At 34.1% G+C, this 6548-nt stretch overlaps 1 pseudogene across 1 annotated transcript in view; it reads left to right on the top strand.

Annotated features, from left to right (window-relative positions):
* The first annotated feature begins 5071 nt into the window (after positions 1–5071).
* The window catches only part of LOC101292347, a 3216-nt pseudogene continuing 1739 nt past the window's right edge, over positions 5072–6548 (top strand). The window contains exons 1-4 of the transcript XR_183820.1: positions 5072–5136; positions 5216–5355; positions 5716–5760; positions 6244–6468. The product of XR_183820.1 is annotated as a beta-1,4-mannosyl-glycoprotein 4-beta-N-acetylglucosaminyltransferase-like (transcript). The remainder of the gene's footprint in view (positions 5137–5215; positions 5356–5715; positions 5761–6243; positions 6469–6548) is intronic.

Below are 6548 nucleotides of genomic sequence, written 5' to 3'. Positions count from 1 at the left end.
CGTTGTTTTGTCCTCTTCCATCATTATTTCATTTCTTCTTCAATTCTTCCTTCTTATTTTGCTTCTTCTCTCTCAAGTTTGTTTCTTCATCTAATATCTCAAAGATGATGGAGGATATCAATATGGAACCTTAAAGTTGTTTGGAACCAGCAACTACGTACTTGGATTTGGTGCAGTTCCATCTCGATCAACTCTACTTTCATAAAATATCATATTGATCAATACTTATAATAGATAATCAATCATACATATAGATATATGCCAACGAATTAATAAGCCAATGAGAGGATTGTTGAAATCTAAGAAGCTTTCAGTATTTAGCCTAAAGATCCAGTTCTAGCCTCCCAGCCAAAAACCAAAACATGAACATCGATCTACTGTTCAGGGTATTTGAGAGATTAAAAAAGGTTCTCCCTCCTCCCCCCGGGTGAGATAAGCCAATCAATCTGAGAAGATCAGATAATTTCCCTAAGAACCAATCGAATAGTGGTAAACCAATGAGAAAAAAAAAATACTGGGGGGGGGAGAACAAGTTATGATAGAATGATATTTTTTCGTTCTTTTCCTTTTTGTTCTTCCTTACTTAATTTTATGTAAAACAAGGGGTAGAATCGGAAAGTTAGGAATAAAAATTATGTTGCTGGGTACATTAAGTAATTTGCTGGGTACATCTAGTAGCACCCATAGATATTTACCTTCCTTTGCTTTGCTTTGCACAGGCTAAAGAGATTCTCTTTTGTGTTTGCTATGCAGGGGAACACCAAAGGTTGTTTGGACAAGTTTTCCTAGCTAGGCTTAGATTGTAAAGATCGTTATGAAGGAATTTTTATTATACATTTCTGTAATTTTTGACTATCCATGCTACTACGTACAAATATTATGAATGAGCATTTTTCATATGGATAGCATGGTACGTTGGTGAGGTACAAGATATCATTTCACTATATTGTTTGGGATGCCAATTTATTTGTTGTTGTCTTTCTAAGACGTGTTTGATCCGTAACTTTTTCTAGGCTTTTATACATTTATATTATAACTTTATATTCAACTCGTGTTCACCTTTGTCTACAAATACATTATTGATTAAAAGGAAATGGGCAACAATATTTTATTGGTATATGATTTATTGGCATCTCTATACAAAATAGAAGAAGTGCGAGCAAGGAAGTTCTAATTTGATTAGGACTTATATATTTGGTTAAATATTTGATTGATGAGCATTGATGCATTATATATATATATATATGATTTGATTTATTATATATATGATTTGATTTGGTTAAGCTCTCAGGTTGGTGCGTGCAAGCAAGGGTATTTTCACTATGACATATATGGATATATATCTATGTATAATGGGATATGGATATGCACATAGGAAGAAGTCTTAACTCTTAAGTATATCTGATTTGGTTACTAATATGATTAGGATGTTGATAGACAAGGATCTTAATTTGATTAGGATGTTGATCTTATTGAATCAAATTCACTTGAGAATGAATGTAACCTAATATGATTAGGGTTTATTGATGCGTGAAAAGGAATGAAACTTAATTTGATTAGGTTTTCTATTCCTTTAATTATCAGATTTGATATATGAGATATATTTGATTGATTTGGTGATTGTGCAGTTTAAAAGATTTCCTTTTAAGAGACCAAATGGATTTATGACGTTGATGATGAGAAGATGTCTTGCACAAGAGTTTTGGACGTTTATAAAGGAGACGTAGCATCTTGTTTGAATACAACCTTTTGCATAATTATTCTTAGAGAACTATCTTTGCACGCATAGCATTTGAGAGATACTTTGTAAGGTCACAAGGTCAACTGTTTCGTGTTGAGTATAACTTGTTTATGTAATTGAAAGATTAAGGATGTGGTTAGTTCCTTGGAGATTGAAGAAGAAGATTAATTGAAGAAGAAGAGTGATTCAAACATATATGTTAGGGTTCTAGAGATAGTAGCCGCGGTTAGTACTACAAAATTTGTAATTGACTCGTTCTTGATTCATAATGAATTTTCTTTTCAATAGGGGCTTTCAAGAGTTAAAGCCCCGACAGTGTTTTTCTTCAAATTGAGGTATCACTAAGTAAACAAATTGTTGTGTTCTTTATTTTCGTTTTTGTCCAGTACGACGAGGCACTGTTTCAATCCCGATACCCATAAAACGTCAATCCTAGTCCCTTTATATTTTCCACGGTATGAACTTACAATAGTGAAAATGAAAACTAGTTTATTTGCACATGAATTCTTTACGCTCATATCTTCTTTTTCTTCTTGTTCTTTTTACTTTGATCATTTTTATCCGTATAGATCTTTGTCGTGGAACCACTTGGTATGTATTATTCTTTTTGTAAAAAAAAAGGCCAATAATGCCCCAATTTCTCGTTGAAAGATGGTAGGGTGGTTGGCCATTTTCTTTCTATTTATTTTTGTGGCCAATTTCTTTCTTTCATTTATTATCATCTTATATGGAAAGATTGGGACACTAAATTGCCATAGACCATCAATGTAGTTACTGTTTACATTGTATTTATACAAGAGGTCACACACAATCAAATGTCACTTATATTATGAGATTATACGATAAGAATTTTAATTTTTAAACACTTGAATACATATTCGGATTTCGGCTTGACACCCAATTCCTCAGTAAACTAAACTCTTTTCAACATAATATCAAACGAAATTACAATTACGTAAAAACGGTAAATCTTTACTTTAAATCGTTACTAGGACTGTATATAAGTGTAAGTAGACCAACGTTTACTTGGTTCACACCAGTTGCCGTGTCATGGACAAAAACCAATTTCCACCTCATATTTATTTATTTATTATTTTTAATGTTGATAGTAGCTTTCTATTTTTGATTTTTTGAAAAGGTACATGAATGCGTGCTGAACTGAAATGCTTGTTGTTAGGAATAAATAGAATAAAGTGACAGAAAGGAAAAGTCTTCCAATGACTCACAATTTCGCGCTTATCGTATCGTATATCGCGAGATAATAAATTGTTGTCGTTTTCACGTGGGATGGTAACAACCACACGTCAACTCAGTCTGACGAAAGACATTTTAAACGGTTCTAATCAGATCACTTTGTATTTATCTAGAAAAAGGAGGGGTTAATATCCAATGCATGCGCCTGCACTGATTATAAGGTGAACCTCCTTGAAAAACCCACAATTTTGGTAATGTCATCATTTACTTTCCACCGTATTAATAATTGGGTTCATTTCACAATATGATTTTTACTAACTAGGAAATATTGTATCTCATTATTAAAATTTACACATCTTCCATTCCAATCTACACCCTAATTCACATTTAAGTGGGTCAAGGTATGTAGACTATAATTCACACATTATCAATTACACTCTCCTTTAAAAACGTGATTCGTAAATGTTTTATTTGTTTCGTAGTTGTTATTGACTTGTTGATTTGTACATAAGAAGTTGATCGTTTATGTATAAGTTTGCTCGCTAACATTATAAGAACAATCAATCTAACGTAAATTTTATGCTTCTTGCTTCGTAGTTCTTATGGACTTGTTGATTTGTACATGAGAAGTTGCTTCTTCTACTTGTTTCGTAGTTCTTATTGACTTTTTGATTTGTACATGAGAAGTTGATCGTTTATGTATAAGTTTGCTCGCTAACATTATAAAAAAAATCAATCTAACGTAAATTCCCTTTCGGCTTCTTTGCAGGCATCATGGATGAATAAGAGGGGTGATGTGCATCTTTTTGAAATGTATTAGTTTAAAAAGTCTATAGGTGAAACGGCTAAACAATTTAGACCACCATTTGCATGTTGAATACATGACTGTACTCACCAACACTATGAATACACGATTGACCACAATAGAACATGCTAACCACTAAATAAGAGCGTTACTTTCAATCTCACATCCTTTCTATTCCAAAAGGCCGAAAAATAATGTGGATTCCCAAAATTAACAATATGATTTGACTCTAAGTTCAAAATGTATAGGATGCAAGTGAATTATAGATGCACCAGCTATAAGCTTTGGCTGGATTCAAAATCAGAAACATGGATAGCAAGACCAAGGTCGCTTTTATACAATTTGTCCATATAGCTAATGTCATTTTCCATGGAATTTTCTTGGATGCTTCAGTATTGCATCGGTGGTACCTACAATTACAGCTACATGCTGCAGCTCTTGTCATATGCTTGATCTGTATTGCTTTACTTATTTTGTTTTTGCTTTGTTTTCTTCAATCCTACTTTTCTTGATTAGACAAGAAAGTTGCTCTTGCTCATACTATCATAGTTAAGGCTCTGATAAGAGAGTAGGTTGGACTTGGCTCGACTCTTTTAATTAACTGTCAAAACTAATTAACTTGTAGTTACGTCTTCATTTAGTAGTATGCATCCATTTGAAAATGTACTCAAACTTAACAATATGTAATACGTGAGTTAGTCGTATCACGCGACATGTTCGACTTTTTCAATTAACTGTTAAAACTAATCAACTTGTAGTTACGTCTCCATTTAGTAGTATGCATCCATTTGAAAATGTACACAAACTTAACAATATGTAATACGTGAGTTAGTCGTGTCACGTGACATGTTCGACTCTTTCAATTAACTGTCAAAACTAATCAACTTGTAGTTACGTCTCCATTTAGCAGTATGCATCTATTTAAAAATATACGCAAACTTAACAATAATACGTGAGTTAGTCGTGTCACGTGACATGTTTGCTCATTGATTTATATCAGGGTAGCGTTTTCTTTCAACTCGCATCTTTTGAAAGCATGGCTTAAATCGTTCGTAACACTTGACTGTGATTGAAATGTACGTGTACTCCGGGTCGGTGTAGTCGCCACAACTTTCAAAGTCAATCACAGGGACACGCATGCTCCTATTATAAATGAATCGAAGCATAGTCCAAGACCAAGACCAAGACCACCAGTTTATAGAATGGACTACTGAATGGATTTATGCATCAAAAAGCTGACCAACCTGATGCCTAATTTGCTTGGTTCCAAATAACAAAGTAGTGCACTAGAAATTCAGGCGGCCAAGATTTGTTAATAATCTAGGGCGGCACAAAAGTCAGAACCCTTGAGACACTCCACATTTCCGACCTATTTGGTTTAGTCCACACTGTCTTGGTAAGTTTTTATTTGGATCATATAACTCAATTCATAGCTATGATTCTATGATTGTAATCATATATATTTTTCATACAAGTTAAGAAGCACATTTGTGTGATGCGATTAGCCAAATATATTATCACTTTTGCTATGGCGTAAGATTGTACTTGGTTTTCCTACTCTCTTTATGAGACATGCATATATCAGAGGCTTCATTAACTTTAGGCATTGTTATAGGTATGAATCGTTCAATTCACCGACTTAATTAACAACTTGAATCTTAATATTAGCTATAAACAGCAGTTACAGGACTATTTCAATTCCATTTTAAAATTAGTATAAGCACACCCAGCAAACTTTTTAAATTCGGCCAGCAAATTTATAAAATCTCTAACTACAAGTTTAGTTAGGCTTTATTTAATTAAGCCCAACACAAGTCATACACTTAACAAAATCTACATAAACACTAAGACTTGAGAATCGCCGCACCGGCGTTTATTACAAAGCTACCAAATTTTGTCCATATCCACTTTGTTGATCTTTATAATTAAGACGGTGACTGCTCAGTCTCAAACTCAAGAATTTCTGCCATTTTAGGCTTTGCCGTCCTCCTTTGCTCTCTTGTACCTGCGGACACTAGAGGTATATATCTCTGTCTTATTGGTTTCATTGTCCTCTTTGATTTCTTAATTTAGGATTTGAATTTCTGAATGCATATTAGACCCTGAATTATCTAAGAGAGATTTGGTTGCTGTTTCATAAAATGCTAGATAGGCTCTAGAACTGATGTCTTATGGTGTGAGCAAACAAACTATGATAGACATGGTTTTTCTTGATCGATTTGTTGGGTGTAAAACATATGATCGATGTATTTGAATATTTGCCAGAGGGCTTTTCAATTCCCCTTTATCAGATGACATGGTGGGTTTTCAAGAATCTCACTTTCAGTCACTTTAAGTTATGATAAAGCAAACCAGGTAGTATTACAATTTGTGCAAAAGTGAGGTACATTGTTTATCATCATGATTTAAAAACGTTTTCTCTATGCAGGTAGATCAAGATTGTTAGAGCTATGATTTTTGACCCTCCTAAACCTCCTAAACCTCGATGTTGTATTAATTTCAGGAAGTTCTCTTGATATGCGTTTTGTAAATTGGGGTATAGGCACCACGTCCCGTTATGGATTCCGCGGTTTCTTTAATCAAGGCTTGATGGCAGCACCACCCGGCTATACTTTCAAAAAGAAAAGAAATATCCTTCACGGCATGGCACCACGATCTCTTCGTCCTATTTCCAGACGAACTCCACGCAACTTCTTTTATCTCCTACTGTTGATATTTGTGTCTGCATGTATGTTAGGATTCTATACAGATTACCGGAAAGTTACATACTTCTTGCGGCCACTTTGGGATACGCCGCCAGCTCCGTTC

The sequence above is a fragment of the Fragaria vesca genome, linkage group LG1 (genome assembly GCF_000184155.1).
Source record: "Fragaria vesca subsp. vesca linkage group LG1, FraVesHawaii_1.0, whole genome shotgun sequence".
NCBI classification, from domain to species: domain Eukaryota; kingdom Viridiplantae; phylum Streptophyta; class Magnoliopsida; order Rosales; family Rosaceae; genus Fragaria; species Fragaria vesca.
This window is presented reverse-complemented; position numbering and strand designations above follow the sequence as displayed.